General features: G+C 49.0%; 1 protein-coding gene across 10 annotated transcripts in view; it reads right to left on the reverse strand.

Moving 5' to 3' along the window:
* The window catches only part of PKNOX2 (PBX/knotted 1 homeobox 2), a 922,547-nt gene extending 908,551 nt beyond the window's left edge, over window positions 1-13,996 (reverse strand). For 4 of the 10 annotated variants that reach the window (XM_019494071.2, XM_019494063.2, XM_059719776.1 and 1 more), the window contains exon 1: window positions 13,924-13,948. The gene's annotated coding sequence lies outside the window, so the exon portion shown is untranslated. Of the gene's footprint in view, window positions 1-13,923 lie in introns of all 10 variants that reach the window. The other 6 variants (XM_059719775.1, XM_059719782.1, XM_019494062.2 and 3 more) reach the window with 5 other exon arrangements.
* Between the last annotated feature and the right edge of the window lie 1,206 nt (window positions 13,997-15,202).

A 15,202-nucleotide genomic window follows, 5' to 3' on the forward strand; every position in this document is an offset into this window, starting at 1 on the left:
CAGTAACTTAAGGTGTATTAAAATATGGCAGGGAATGAGTCTTATGTGCTCGTGTTAGGAGCAAATTTGGTCCTGCGGGCTACATCCAGATGAGCAAGGGTATGCACTTGTGTTACGTCTCAGCTCTGTGTTCTTGGGCAACCCTGGCACAGGACACAGCCTGTCTGACTCACAAAGGACTCACCCTCCTCCCTCCCCTCCTCTACATAAATGAAATTGATTAAGATGCAGTGAGAGACGCACCCCATTGAGACTGAGTCCTGCAAGATAGCTCCATTGGGGGTGAGGCCTTGCAGAAGGGAGAGATACAGCTCCGTATAGTAACACAAGCAGCACATTGACAGAATTACCAAGACCCTAGAAAATATCCCTAATAAATGAGCACACCCCAAAGTATTGGGCAAATCTGGTAACACTTGCAGCACAAATTAATAGTGGCACAAATTTGTGTCACTACTTTTGTGCTGCAGTGCACACCCCTACACGTGCCCTTTGCTGCAGACCATGCCCAGCTCCTCACAGCTGGGTTCCATGTGCTGCAGGGGGAAGAGAACCTGGCTGGTGCACAGAGTGCCTCAGTGTGGGGCTAGCTAGCAGGCAGTGCCTGTGCTGAGGCACCCTGTACTCCAACTAGCTGGGGAATGGGATGTGGAGACAGGGAAGCAGATAGCTCAGGTCTTTCTACTCTCCTGTCTCTGGCCTGTCTGCTCCCCCATCTTCGCGTTTGTCCCAGAGCATGCTACTTTCACATACTTTTTTTTGCTTTTTTCCAGGGATACTTTTTTCCTACCAGGAAATCCTGGTGGCAAATTTTGCCCTCACACTGAAAATTAGCAGTGCCATGCATGATTTAATGTGCACTGCATGTGGTGTGTGGCACCACAAACTGCACATTTGAATGCACCTGTGAGGAGAACATTTTCTCCCAATGGGAACAGTTTGATGCAGGGCTGCTCCAGCACTGTTCTGTCCCCATGCAGCGGCCAGGAGGAACTCCAGGCTCCCCCTTTTCCAGCCCTGGGCTGGCAGGGGGAATGGGGGTCAAACCTGGGCTCTGGGGATTGCAGGGGAGAGCTGTCCCACTTCTGAGGCAGCTCCCTGCCAGCCCCCACACAAATCAGGGCTCACCCGGCAGAGCAGAACTGTCCAGGCTCACTTGGTGGGGTGGATCAGAGGCAGAGCAGAACTATCTGGGCTCACTCAGCTTGGCATGGGGTTGGTTGGAACCTGCCCCACAAGTGAGACATCCTCCCTCCCCGGGCTGAGCAGGAGCAATTTGCTCTCAGTCAGCTGTCTACACACGTGCTACCACACTGTAGCTAATGTGCAGTTAATTAACTTGTATTTCTTGGTACTAGGAAATTGTGCATTAGCCTAATTTACTGCACAGTAAATGCTGTGCATGAGCAGATGCTAATGCTTTACTGCATAGATTAGGCTACTACACAGTAAAGCATCGCGTGCAGATGTGTCCATAGAAACATATATCTTCTTCCCACATGAGGGCATGGCTGAGAGCAATCCCAAAGCAGCAGAACATGGGAGATGAGGCCAGGACCATATCCCTAATGGTTGCACTCTGCCAGAAGGGTGCAGGAACATTGCTTCCCTCTAAGTGCTTCAGGAAAGGTTAAGGCAAGTAAAAGCATAGGGGCAACTGAATTTCCCTTGCTTGTCCTGCTGCTTCCACTTCACTGTCCTTAAGGCCCCATCAAGTCAAAATCTCTGCCTTCTGGTGTTTTACAAGGTCTGATATTCAGAGGTTGAATACTTATCACTTTGTCCCATCAAGGCAACTCTAGCGTCCAGTCCAGAATCATTGACCACAAGAGATCTTGACCAAGGGCCCCTGCAGTCCACTGGCACCTCATGATACAACACTATCAGTTCTGCAATTAATACCTTTTGAAATGAGACTTTAATAAACAAACTGTAGTCCCAGACATGCAATCTTAGCCAGAGGACTTAAGTCAAAAGGAGTATTTCCTGTGTTTTCTTTCTGATTGTCTGGTCTGAAATGATAGAGCAGCTATATAAAACTTTTAAACTCTGATGAGCTTCAAGTTTATTATTCAAGAAACTGCAATCCAATTCACTTGAAATTTTGTTGAATAGTTTGTACCTCAGTCCCACATATATCCTACTCATTTTGAAGCCAGGCTGATATTCTGGTTGAAAAAAAGAGAAGGTGTAAGAGTTGGGGAGAATAGTGAAGTCAGGCTAATAATGGAAATTCAGCTACAACCTTAACTATGTAGTCACATCAGGCATTCATCAATGACACTTTCATAGAATCATATCATAGAATCATAGAAGTAGGGTTGGAAGGGACCTTGTAGATCTTAAAGTCCAACCCCCTGCCTGGGCAGGAGGGAAACTGGGCTCAAGTGGCTCCAGCCAGGTAGGCATTGAGCCGCTTCTTAAAGACCCCCAGGGTAGGAGGCAGCACCACTTCCCTTGGAAGTTGGTTCCAGATCCTAGCCGCCCTAAGTAGTTCCTACAGATGTCTAATCTAAACCTAATCTCCAACAACTTGTGGCCGTTATTCCTTGTTATCCCAGGGGGCGCTAGGGGAAACAAGGTCTCTCCCAAACCCTTCTGGTCCCCCCTAGTGAGTTTAGAGATGGTCACAAGGTCCCCCCTCAGCCTTCTCTTGTGAAGGCTGAACAGGTTCAGGTCGCATAGTCTCTCATTGTAGGGTCTGCCCTGCTGTCCCCGGATCATGCGGGTGGCCCTCCTCTGGACCCTCTCAATGTTGTCCACATCCCTCTTGAAGTGGGGTACCCAGAACTGGACACAGTACTCCAGCTGTGGCCTGACCAGTGTTGCGTAGAGGGGGAGGATCACCTCCTTGGCCCTACTTGAGATGCACCTGTGGATGCATGATAGGGTCTGGTTAGCCCTGCCGACCGTGACCTCGCATTGTCGGCCCATGTTCATCTTGGAGTCAATGATGACTCCAAGATCCCTTTCTGCCTCTGTGCTCTCAAGAAGGGAGTTTCCCATCTTATAAGTGTGTTATATCTTATAAGTGCAGCACCCTGCACTTGTCCGTATTGAAACGCATCCTGTTTTTGTTAGCCCACCCTTCTTTCACCTTCTTGCTCTTCTTATTCAGCACAAGAAACCCCCCTTTTGAAGTGAGCCATGAAAACAGAAAACTAAACCCTGAAGTTCAGGTAAATAAGATAACATTCAAAACTAAGTTCTAGTGAACAAAGTATGTTAAATGCAGAAATAAAGTTAAACTGGAGTGTGCAAATAGGTATAAACAAATAAAACCTTTTAAAAATTCTAAGGTTGGCATTAAAACCTTCCCTAATACAAAAAAAGATCAAAGAGCAAATTTAAAATACACTTAAAATACACTTAAATACAGTTAAAATACACCAGGACCAAGAATCTAAGAATTACTTAGATTTAAATGTCAATTTAATTATTTAAAAACAGCATAATTATTTAAAAACGTATCATAGTTCCACCCCACATTACATTCTGACTCTCACAAGATGTGTCAGAGACAGCTGCCTTCCCCCACATTCCAGCCAAAAATAATAACAGAATGGAATTGTTTGAAAGAGACTTAATCTAAATCTTCACTGCTTTGGTTTTAAAATATCCTGCTTGGTTTAGGGTTTCTTATTACATGGAGAGATGTGTTTTTAGTAAGATAGGTCTTAGCAGGAAGGTCCTTCATAGAAGCTTCATGTAACCAAAAACCAGAGAAAGCCAACTCTACTGAAACCCAAACAAAAAGGGTCCACAAAACAACAATTTTGGAGCAAATTATACTGAAGTTGAACTTTTATGACAACAGTTATTGGTGCCGTTAATACCTTTCAAGTTTTGTTTCATTTAAGCATACATTTTTTAAACTAGCCTCAAGAAACTGTCAGTCACTAGCGCTCAACTACTCCAAATTCTCTCTGGTATACACCCAAATAAATAATTTTCAAAACTCCGGTTATTCCAGGTTTTATCCTGATATAACAAAAAAAAGCTAAACAAAAAACATCAGAATTTAGGCCCTTATGCTAAAACACGAAGCCAGAATTATCTAAGCTACAAAACTGGATGTAAAAGAGGACTTTGAAAGTACTGCAGTTCTTGGCACAAGAAAAAATACACAAAAATACAACAGGTTACAAAAACCAAACTGTGAAAAGAAGGTAACTCTACTGAAAGACCCGTTCAAATTCAAAATTAAGTGAGGTCCCAACCGTGACTTTGGAAACAGCACCAGAGGAGCAAGTCTGTTTTCCAGAGTCCTGTACAAATGCACCCTGCTTCACAATTGATACAAAATCCCATGGCAGAACACTTTAACCTCCTTGGAAATTTCATTACTGACTTTAGAGTAGCTGTTCTTAAACAACAAAACCGACTTCAATGGGAATAGTGGAACAAGAAATCATCTGCAGACTGGATTGTGTTAAGAATGGTCTCAAAAAAAGATCATAGATTCTTATCCTTTTAGCTGTTATCACCCATATATCCCTCAATGGGTGATGTCTCAACATACCTTCACCTTTCTTAACAGTACCCCCTCAACCTATTCTGCCCTCCCCCCTTTCCTTAGCTTTTGTATTTCAATTATTTCAATTATTTAATTCCTATTTAGTACCCTGGCTCTCTTCAAGTCCATTCACAGCATCTGATGAAGTAGGCTATTGGATTTGTGAACAAGCAGGGCCAATCCAACCACTAGGCGAACTACACAGTCGCCTAGGGCACCAAAATTATATGCAGAGCAAAATAACAGGAACATCATTCTAAATAACAGTCCCAGCCAGCTATGGCTTCACCTTGGTCTAAGACCTTTGGTTTGGTAAGGTGAAAAAGACCTCTGAAAAGATCTCAGACGAAATATCATTAGAATCGACCACCATCACAGCTAGAACTCTTGGCTACCTCCACACAGCTACATCAAAGGATTGGACATGGCTTTAAGTGCACCGCGTAGCTCTCTTGTGCTTCCCTTGCGACTCCTACCTTTTCAACTCTCAGGCGGACTTATGATCAGACCATACCACGGTGTCATCCTAAAAGATGAACCCCTACTCCTATATCATCTTACAGCTCGTAGCACTGATTTCTTACACCTTCTTTCTCCCTTCCAACCACCCTTTTTAAAATCTAAAGCACCCTAGATTTCGTCAGCTGTGTTTAAGATTTCGTTGAGTAAGATGACCAAAATATGCCAACTCTAGGTACAGATATGTATTGTGCCCATACTTCAGGAAACAGGCTTCAAGGTAGGAATATCTTGGTTCAATTTTGTAGATCTCATTTAATTTATACGATGTAGAACTGATGTATATGTAGTTACTATCGTAGGTACACCTGAGTGGTTGTGTTTAATATTCTCAATTTTATGTCTAGAAATGGTTGGAGTAGGATTGCTGAATCATTACATTCTTGTAAGAACGCATGTGATTTTTTTGAAAGTAAGTCGAGTTAGGGGTAAGCCTTTGTGTACGTATTATGGTTGGATACTCATGTGAGAGACAGGCAAGGCATTTAGAATGTGTGTGTTAATGCAAAATGACCGCTAATTAATTGCTAGCAAGTTCAAAAGATATTCTTTAATTTGTTAATTATATAAACGCCCGTATCTTTGTGTAAGGAAACAGTTGTATGACTGTGTGTACAGAACATGTAAGGTTGGTTGACCCAGAAATCTGACAGGATATGTGATATAAGTAAACATAACTACTCAATGGACAATGACAATTTACTTTACGGAGGACCATGCTAAGGAAGTATTAATTTGCTGGGAGAACCTGGCTACCTACTAGATAAAAGATGTCAGTTAGTAGAGTACTGTACACAGGAAATAATACTTAGTTTTAAAAGCTTATTGATAAACAAGAAAACATCTGCTTGACCACGTAGTCTTAACCAACATTAGATAACCGGTTACCATGTTTACACCTTAGTCGTACATCGAAACAAACACCTTCCTGACTGCAGGGGCGTTCGCCCATAAAGGCACTTTAGGCAGTGCCTAGCCATATTTCTTCCATGATAATTTAATCAATTTTCCATATTATTAATGTCATCACAGTCAGAATTTTCTTTGAAACTGTACTTAGTTTTAACCTGTTTCAAATAAATTATCAATATAGAGAACAATCAATCTGTTTCAGGGGAATGGTACCATGGCAGATAGAAAAAAAGGGTCTGGAGCTCAGTATCGTAAATGAAAAGCTGAACAGGCAAAAGAACAAACGAAGCAAGAGGGTTCCTTCCTAAAATATTTTCGATTTCACCCACATCAAGATGGAAGCAGTTTACAACATCAAGATGAAGGCAGCTTACTTCAAGATGATTCAGTCTTTGGTTTCCTTTACGATGTCCATAGTTTGTAAAATAAGACATCAAAAAACAGATAAGGGAACATTGCTTAAAGCTACAGTCGGCATTACAGCATGGAAATTCTAAAGATATTGATGCTGCAGATTTGTGCAGTGAACTGCAGGCTATTTCACGACAACTTCCAAAACATCTTACACCTCGAGATGTACTAAAGTTTATTTCTAAACATAAAAACTTACAGTTTTCCCAACATCTTCATTGCTCTCCACATTCTCTTGCCTCTCCCAGTTTCTGTTGCTAGCTTCTCAAAGCTAAAATTGATGGAGACATACCTTCGTTCTTCTATGCTGCAAGAGAGACTTGTTGGACTGGCCACCGTGTCAACAGAACATGAAACAGCTGGAAAACTTTGCCTTAAAGAACTTGTTTCTGAATTTGCAAAACTGAAATCACAAAAAGCAAAGTTCTAATCAGAACAAGTTAGTCTATAAGGCTGATTACAGGTGTTAAAAAAACAAAACAAAACACACTTTACTGGAAGAAGCAGAGAGACCTTGCCAGATCATCAGGTCCAGCCCCCTGCCTAAGGGATAGGAAGTCAGCTGGGGTCAAATGATCCCAGCAAGATAAGCATCCAAGTGTTTCTTCAAAGTGTCCAGAGTAGGCGCTTGCACCGCTTCTGGGGGGAGTCTATTTCAGGCTCTGGGCACTCGGACTATAAAGAAGTTTTTTCTTATGTCCAGCCTAAAATGGTCTTCCTGAAGTTTGTGACCATTAGACCTTATCTTCCCTTGGGGTGCCCTGGTCAACAGACATTCTCCCAGTTCCTGATGCACACCCCTTATGTACTTATAGGCTGCCATCAAGTCACCCCTGAGCCTTTGCTTCTCCAGGATGAAGAGTCCCATGCCTCTCAGCCTGTCCTCATAAGGCCTGTTCTCTTGTTCTCTAATCATGTGCGTGCCTCTCCTTTGGACTCTCTCAAGCTTCTCCACATCCTTTCTAAAGTGCGGAGCCCAGAATTGGACGCAGAATTCCAGCTGTGGCCTCACCAAGGCTGAGTAAAGTGGTAGGATGACTTCCTGGGTCTTGCTTGAGACGCATGGGTGGATGCAAGCCAGGGTTTTGTTTGCTTTGCTGGCTGCAGCATCACATTGGTGGCTCATGTTCATCTTGTGATCAATCATGACCCCCAAGTCTCTTTCAGGCGTGGTGTTAGTGAGTTAGTGAGTGTGGATTCCCCCCTTCCCAGAGGTGGAGTACCTTGCATTTCTCCATCAGGTTTTGATCTGCCCAACTTGCAAGCCTGTCTAGGTCAGCCTGAATCCCGTCTATCCTCTAGTCTGACCATGCTTCCCCATAATTTAGTTTCATCTGCGAATTTAGTCAGTCTGCTTGTGATACCCGAATCCAGATCATTTATAAATATATCAAAGAGTAATAATCCAAGTACGGAGTCCTGGGGGACGCCAGTGGTCACCATGCACCACGTTGACATGGTTCCATCAACTATCACTCTCTGGTTCTGACCACAGAACCAGTTTCCCAACCATCAGACTGTAAGGTAGTCAAGGCCACAGTTCCCCAGTTTTACCATGAGGACTTCATGGGAAACCAAGTCAAAGGCTTTTTTGAAGTCCAAATAAATTATAACAACCTCTTTTCCTTTGTCCAGGTGATGCGTCACCACATCATAGACAGAACTGCGGTTGATCAGGGAAGACCTACCCACGTTGGCTATCTTTCAGAATGTTGCATTCCATTAACCTGTTGTTAATAGTTTCTTTGATGATTTTTTCCAATATCTTACCAGGGACTGAGGTCAAACTGATTGGCTTGTAGTTCCCTAGATCTTCCTTCCTCCCTTTCTGAAAGATAGGCACCACGTTGGCCCTCTTCCAATCTTCAGGAACCTCTCCTGAGTGCCACAAGTTCTCAAATACCTTCACCATTGGCCGCGTTATGATGTCAGCCAGTTCCTTTAGCACTCTTGGGTGCATTCCATCTGGGACAGATGATTTGTGGATGTCCAGCCTCTCAAGGTGTTCCCTCATGAGATCTTCACCAATGATGGGCGTGTGTTCGCCCATGTCCTGGCAGTCCTGCATCTTGTTTGGCAGGGTGATCCCCTTGGGCTGGTGGAAGACTGATGCAAAGTAATCGTTAAGGAGATTAGCTTTCTCCTGTGTGTCGATTGTCATGTGACCTATTTGGTTTACCAAGGGTCCAACGTTGCCCTTGGTTTTCTTTTGACTACCCACGTATCTGAAGAAGGACTTTTTGTTATCCTTGATTCCTGTAGCCAGTTTGAGTTTTGTTTTAGCCTTGACTTTCCTAGTTGGCTCCCTACAGGTGTGGGCCAGTGCTGAATACTCCCCCTTGGTGATGTTACCTGACTTCCATCCCTTGTAGGTTTTTCTTTTCAGATACAAGAGGTCCATGAGTCCCCTATTTAGCCACAGGGGCTGCCCAGCCCTTTTCCTACCTTTCCTGCAGGCTGGGATGGACTTCCCTTGTGCTTCAAGGATTGCATCCTTAGGGAGCAACTGCTTGTTGTGGACTCCCCTCTCTGTCAGATCATGGTTTCTCAGGGCTTTGGCAACCAGCCTCCTGAACTTAAGAAAGTCAGCTGTCACAGAGCACTTAGGTGCACTGCTCCTAAAAAGGGAGAAAACTGCTAGGGAAAGAGCCCGAGCAGTGAGTGACGAGCCCAGCTGCTGGTTGCCAGGGCAACCAGAGGAGGTCAGCTGACCAGAAGGGGCAGGGCCTGGCTCCCTTATAAAGCCCAGGGGCTGAGGCCAGGCTAGCAGTCCTCTGTCAGCGGCCAAGGGGGAAGGAGCTCTCTCAGGGAAGAGAGGGGAAGCCTGACAGAAAGAGCAGCGTCTGACACAGCTGAGGAATGGATTATTCCCCGGTAGGCTGGAATGTTGTTATAGCCGGGTGACTTCCATTTAAGTTATAGCCGAGGGGCTTGCATTTTGTTTGCTCTTTGTTACCGGTGGTTTGGGTGAGGCTATTAGGGGGTGGAGGAGGCCTCATAGGGGACTCACAGCAGTGTGGGGACCCCAGTGCCAGTGAGGGAGCAGCAGTAGGGGTGTACTGACCCCAGCCCCAGAAAGGGGGCAATTGAGAAGCCCCAGTGTGGGTGTGGTGAGCCCCTAGAGAAGGGGGGCAGCGTTATTGTGGAGAAGCCCCAGAGAGAGGGCCGCGAGAAGCCCCAGAGAGAGAGGGGGCTTCGGAGAGCCCGAGCGCCAGAGAGGGCACGGAGAGAGACCGAACAACGTCAATTCCACCTGCGAAGTTTGGGGCGTGGTACAGGGATGGTTGGAGCCACGCATAGCCCATAAGGCTAGGGTGCCCCTGAAGCACCCATTGCAAAGTGGGACCCACGAGGGGTCCGGGAAACCACAGGATCTGAGTGTCCAGCAAGATGTGACCAAGAGGGCGTAAAAGGCAGCCTCCCAAAAATATTTTGTCAAAGATGTGGCGGGCGAGAGTCGAGGGTGCCCATTGGGTCAACTTGGCACAGTAAAGGCGGCCTTAGGGAGATCACGGCCATCCTACTGGACACCGCGCCGTGACATCAGCTTTCCTAAAATCAAGGATTTCTGCATTGCTGACTGATTTGCCAGCTTTGCTATGGATGAGGAAGGTGATCAACTCATGATCACTGTCTCCCAGCTTCCACTTGATTCTCAGGTCACTCACTAGATCATCCCCTTCAGCCAGTACCAGATCCAGGAATGCCTTACTTCTTGTTGATCCATAGACTTCTTGAGACAAGCAGAGTTCATCAATGGAAGCGCAGAAGGTATGTGACCGATCAGTTTGGCAGAGTGCTCCTCCCATGAGGATGTCAAAGTTAAAGTAAAGCATCTTTTTTGGGGGGGGAAGGGAGGGGTAACATCTGTAAGCAGCCTAAAGTGCCACCCTGCCCTGTTTTCAGGTTAACACAGCTAACTACCTCTCCTGGCAGTGGGCCAAAGAGGAAAGGACAAGACTTGGATCAAAGCAAAGGTTTGGTAACAAATATTGTAAAATCCTCATGAATCAGGACAGCTAAAAATCCTGGACTAGCACCACCACTGGGTATTATTTAAGTCCCTAGGAAGGACTCACATGGCCCTGCATGCACAGATTTTTCAAGTTACTTTTAAAATGTTAATTTACATTTTTAAACTCTAGAAAGTCTATGAGTTCAGTTCCTAACCCTGAACACTCATGGAACAACAGGAACAATCAGAGCAACAATATTTAAAAAGTGGTCTAGAAGCTGGGTGCTACAAACTATACTCATTCCCATGTTCTTTTCACAGGGCGACATGTTTTGACAACTTGCTCTAAGACAAGAACTGTTATTTCTGATTTTCCTTTAAAAAATCATAACCTGCAGGGGGAAAAAATCCTTGAAAACTGTAACTGTAACCTGAAGTTCAATCTGCAGGAAGAGAAAAAATGTTTGAACAAGCCAGGCAGTGTTTGGGCCTATTGATACAGTTGATTTTCCATTCACTTTTCCTTTGTCAAGTTACTCTTCCTTCTTCCCACAACCTGTTCTACATTCTGTTTCACCAAAGCACTTTCCTTCCTATCCCTGTCATATCCCTATTTGCCCAGAACATCCAGCAACTTCATGACACATTTTTATTTATATATATATATATATATATATATATATATATATATATAAATGAAAATGTATCTCCTAGCAGGCTCCAGCCATCATGCATCAAATGTGGAAAATAAGACTTCATAGTTTCTCAGCATATTTCACCTCCGACCCCCTCATCCATGCACACACACAAACCCTCATCATGAAATAAACGTGCTTAAAAACAAAAAAAAGGAAAGAAGCTTAGCTGATAAAAAGGGAATTAAAAAAAAATCTAGAGTTGTTTTGAAAAGGAAACAAACAATCTGTTATTAGCTTAAGTCCTATTTAGGTCCTCCTTTTGTGTTATTTACTGCACAGATTATCATAACTGATGGCATTTTTAAAATGTTTAAGTTGTTTTTCTTTTTATGCTATTCTGGTTTAGGCATTTCCCTGAAATCAGAGTAGAGCTAGACTGACCAGTCAGGTTGTTCACCATTTTTCCTAAGAAGATAAGCTCCAGTTACCCACAGCTTATTACCAGAACAAGGCAGCAGAACAGGTATTGTCAGTACAAAATCTGGCACCATTCTACCTATTTTGCTGTGAGAGCAACTGTTCTTATTCAGGGCAGGCAGAACTTCATCTTCCATAAGCTGGATGTTAATTATCTGTATTTCATCACTAATTTACCTCAAATGTGTTTATACAATTATTGCTACTGAAATTCAAGGCAAGTGGTCTAAACTTAATCAAACACAGCTTGGGGAAGCTTTGAGCTAAAGAAGACTAACCACAGATTAAACAGTTATGACATGCTGTCAAAACCACAAGCAGGGCAGACTTCAAATTCAGTGTTTGAAGTCAAAAAAGTTTGCAACTGAGCCCTCTTGCCAGCTAAAGCAGGGAGAAGAAGACTGAAAAGCAGCCAGCAAACATTTCTATCTCTGTGTTTGGAGGGGTGCGGCCGGCAGGGACCAGACCCAGAGCCGAATCCTGCACGATCGGGCCCCTGGGGCCTCTCAACTGTACCAGTGAGAAAGTGGTTTTATAGCCTGCATCCGAGAGACCCTGGCACGGAGAGGCAGTCTGACCGAGTTGTTTTCAGCGCCAAGTAATACAGCAGGCGACACTTACACAGGGCAGCGGAAATCCAGCCCAGAACCAGCCACACAAACGCCCAGCCAGGAGAAAGCGCTAACAAACGTCCGACCCAAGCTGCTCCAGCTCCCGCAGCCGCGTCGAGCCCCGCCGGGCAGGGGAGCTACCCACTCGGCGCCAGAGGCTGCGCGGGGCCGAGAACGCCCGGGCCGCGGCGCTCTGTGAACTGCGGGCCCTAGAAGAGATGGATGAGGTCCGGCCCTGCAGCACCCGAGGGGCCCCGGCGCTGCCCCCGCATTGCCACCGCTCCGTGTGCCGACGAGCCGGGGCAGCTCGCCGCCCCCTTAGGCCCCGAGACTTCGAGCTGGGCCGCCGCCGGCTACGAGGGCTCGTCGCCTCCTCGACACAGCCCGGAACTCCTGCGGTCCCCCGGTCCCGCAGGTCCGCAACGAGCGTCCCCGGCGGCTGCGGGGAAGGCTCCGCCGGGCCGAATGCAGCCAGGCCAACGAGAGGTCCCAGCGCAGCCCCACGCCCCCGCGGCGCGCCGCCAGGGCCCAGCAGAGACCCCTGCCCGCAGAGGAGACTCTCCCACAGCACGTGAAGGAACCCCGACCTCAGCCAGCCGGTCCCGCGGCACTGCGCGGCCCCCGGCCCGGCCCGGCCCGGCTCCTGCTCGCGCGCGCCCAGAGCCGCTGGGGCCATGGGGCTCTCCGGTCCACGACCCGGCCACCTGCCACAGGCGGCTGGTCCCGAGCAGTGCGCGCTCCTGGCTCGCCCGCCCACCTCCGCCTGGCTCGGGGTCGCTGGCTGCCATGTGTCCTGTCAGCCTTGGCCCTGCCCCGATCAGGCCAGCAACTAGCCGGAGCCCGCGACAGCTCGTCCAGGGGGCAGCCCGGGCGCGGACTGGAGAGCCCATGGCCGCTCCGCCGGCTGGGCGCTCGCGGCTCCAGCCGCTGCTTTCTTCCGCAACGAAAGACCAAGGCCATCCCCGGGCACGCGGCAGCGGAGCCGCGGGCCGTGCTGACCCGTCGGGACAGGCGTCCCAGGTTGGGGCGTGAGGCGGGTCTCAACGGAGCCGCCCCACAGGTATGGCAGGCGGGCTCCAGGACGGCCGGGCCGGGCAACTGCAAGCCGTCGTCCGGCCTGCTCCCGGCCTCTGCTCGCCGCCCTGGTCCCGAACGGCCCAAGCCACCGGCCGCCCAAAGCCTCGCGGATCCGGGCGGGACTGCCCCAAGCCCGGCTCCAGCTCTGCCCCAGCCCAGCAACTTCGCCGCGGCCGCCGGACCTATGCCTCTCTCCGCCTGCAGCCCGCACGCCGGCCAGCCGGGCTGCAGCCGCCACACCGCTCCCACCTGGCCCGGCTGCTGCCACGCAACGAGACGGCCGATCGATGTCCCTCAGCCCTGCGCAGCCCGCTCGCCTGCCCGAAGTTCCCGCGGCCCATCAGGGAGGGAGCCGATCCCGCCTCGTCGCTCCCGTGTCGGTGACCCGGCGGCCGATGCCGCCTCCCGGATCAGCCTCTGCCCCATGCCCGCACCCCGCTTGCAGGCGCCGAGCCTCCAGCCGCTAGATTTCCCCCTCCCGCCCCCCGGGCCTCCTCGCCCGCCGCCCCGGCTCACCCGCCGCTTCCCCTGCCGCCGCCTCTGCTCCTTCCCCCTGCACCCCTGAGCCTTTGTCCCGCGCCCAGCACCGGCTCGCCCCCAGCCCGCAAGCCGCGACCAGGCGCCGCCGCCGCGGCCGGCTCTCGCACTAACTCATCTCCTGCCCCCAGCCAGGCGGCACAGCCCGCGCCGGGTACCTCCCCGCTAAGCACCGCTGGCGGCCGGAGCCTGCCCGGCTGCGAGATCTGTGAGCAGCTCCGGCCGCCCCGAGAGCTGGCGCGACGCGGCTCGCTCTGAATGACAGCTTACCTGCGTGCCAATCTTCATCAGACTGACACCGGCCTGACTGCACAGCCTATACTCACTGCCCGGCCCTGCCCGCGTCACCGGCTCCGCCCCGACCCGCGCACCCCGCCCCCGGGCGCCGCGCACGGCGCCACCAAATCCTACCGTCTCCCTCTAGCGGGCTCGCTGCATCGCGGAGCCATCGGAGGTGCCGACTGTCTCCTTCCAGCGCTCTGATCTCTGGCCTGGCGGCACTTGGACTGAGGCTAAATCCGGACCAAGACCGATGCAGCCATGAAGGGGCGGCTGGGAGCCGGATGCGATTGCGCGAGAGTCCTGCAGAGACGCACGGGACTGATTCTGCTCCTTCTTTCAGAGGAAGTCTGCCGCGTCAGCTCCTACAGCCAGAGGTCGGGACCCCTGTTTTACTAGGAGTGCCCGGGATTAGAGCCAGGGGAAGAGGTTCTGGAGGTTGCATATTCTTTGAATCCATGTCTATTTCTAGTCATTGCCAGATAGGCAGTGCAGCGATCACAGGCTCTTCACAAGGCAATGCTTATTTGATTTTGGCTTAATCCTTTCAAATGGATTTTTAAACCACCACAAAAGAGAAACCTTTGTGATTCTCCTAGATAAAGGAAAAGGCTCTTTTTTATACAAAGCACCCAGCTTGGATTTGAACTACTGGCCAAAAGAGCATTATTTTACTCCCTGCTTCATGTAAAATGATATACTGGAATTATAGAAGTTGAAGACTCTGTCAGAGAAGAGCCCAAATAGGAGCTAGTAAAATTATTCCAGGATTTGATCTTTCAGAGAAGCAACAAAGATGATTACACAGACAGGACCTGGCATATGTGTTCATTTTAGAAGTGATAGTGATCTCCTTCAAATCCTACTGTGGTGGGCTTGCTGGCTGGGAAGGGCTCTGAGGGATTGGTGGGATGTTCCCCCCAATCAGGTGATGGCAGGGGAGGGCAGACCTGAGAGTAGACTAACCCCCTCCCTCTCTGATTGGTCAGTTTACAATCTGGGGGGCAGAGCCTCTGGAGGGAATAAAAAGGAAGCATGGGGCTGGGTGCACAGCTGGGAGGGTCCAGAGGCGACTTGGGTCTCCAATGGCCTAGAGGAGGCGGAGTAAGTGGTTCACAGCGTGTGCGCAGAGGATCCGGGAGCGCACTGAGACCCCCATGCCGCACAAGGCAGCTGGGGTCTCCAAACCCTGGTGCAAGACAGGGCCAACTGTGCATGGAGCGGTGCACAGGGCCCTGAGCGGGCCAGAGGCCAGGAGCCCCAAAGCAGC

The sequence above is a fragment of the Alligator mississippiensis genome, chromosome 16 (assembly GCF_030867095.1).
Source record: "Alligator mississippiensis isolate rAllMis1 chromosome 16, rAllMis1, whole genome shotgun sequence".
NCBI lineage: Eukaryota > Metazoa > Chordata > Crocodylia > Alligatoridae > Alligator > Alligator mississippiensis.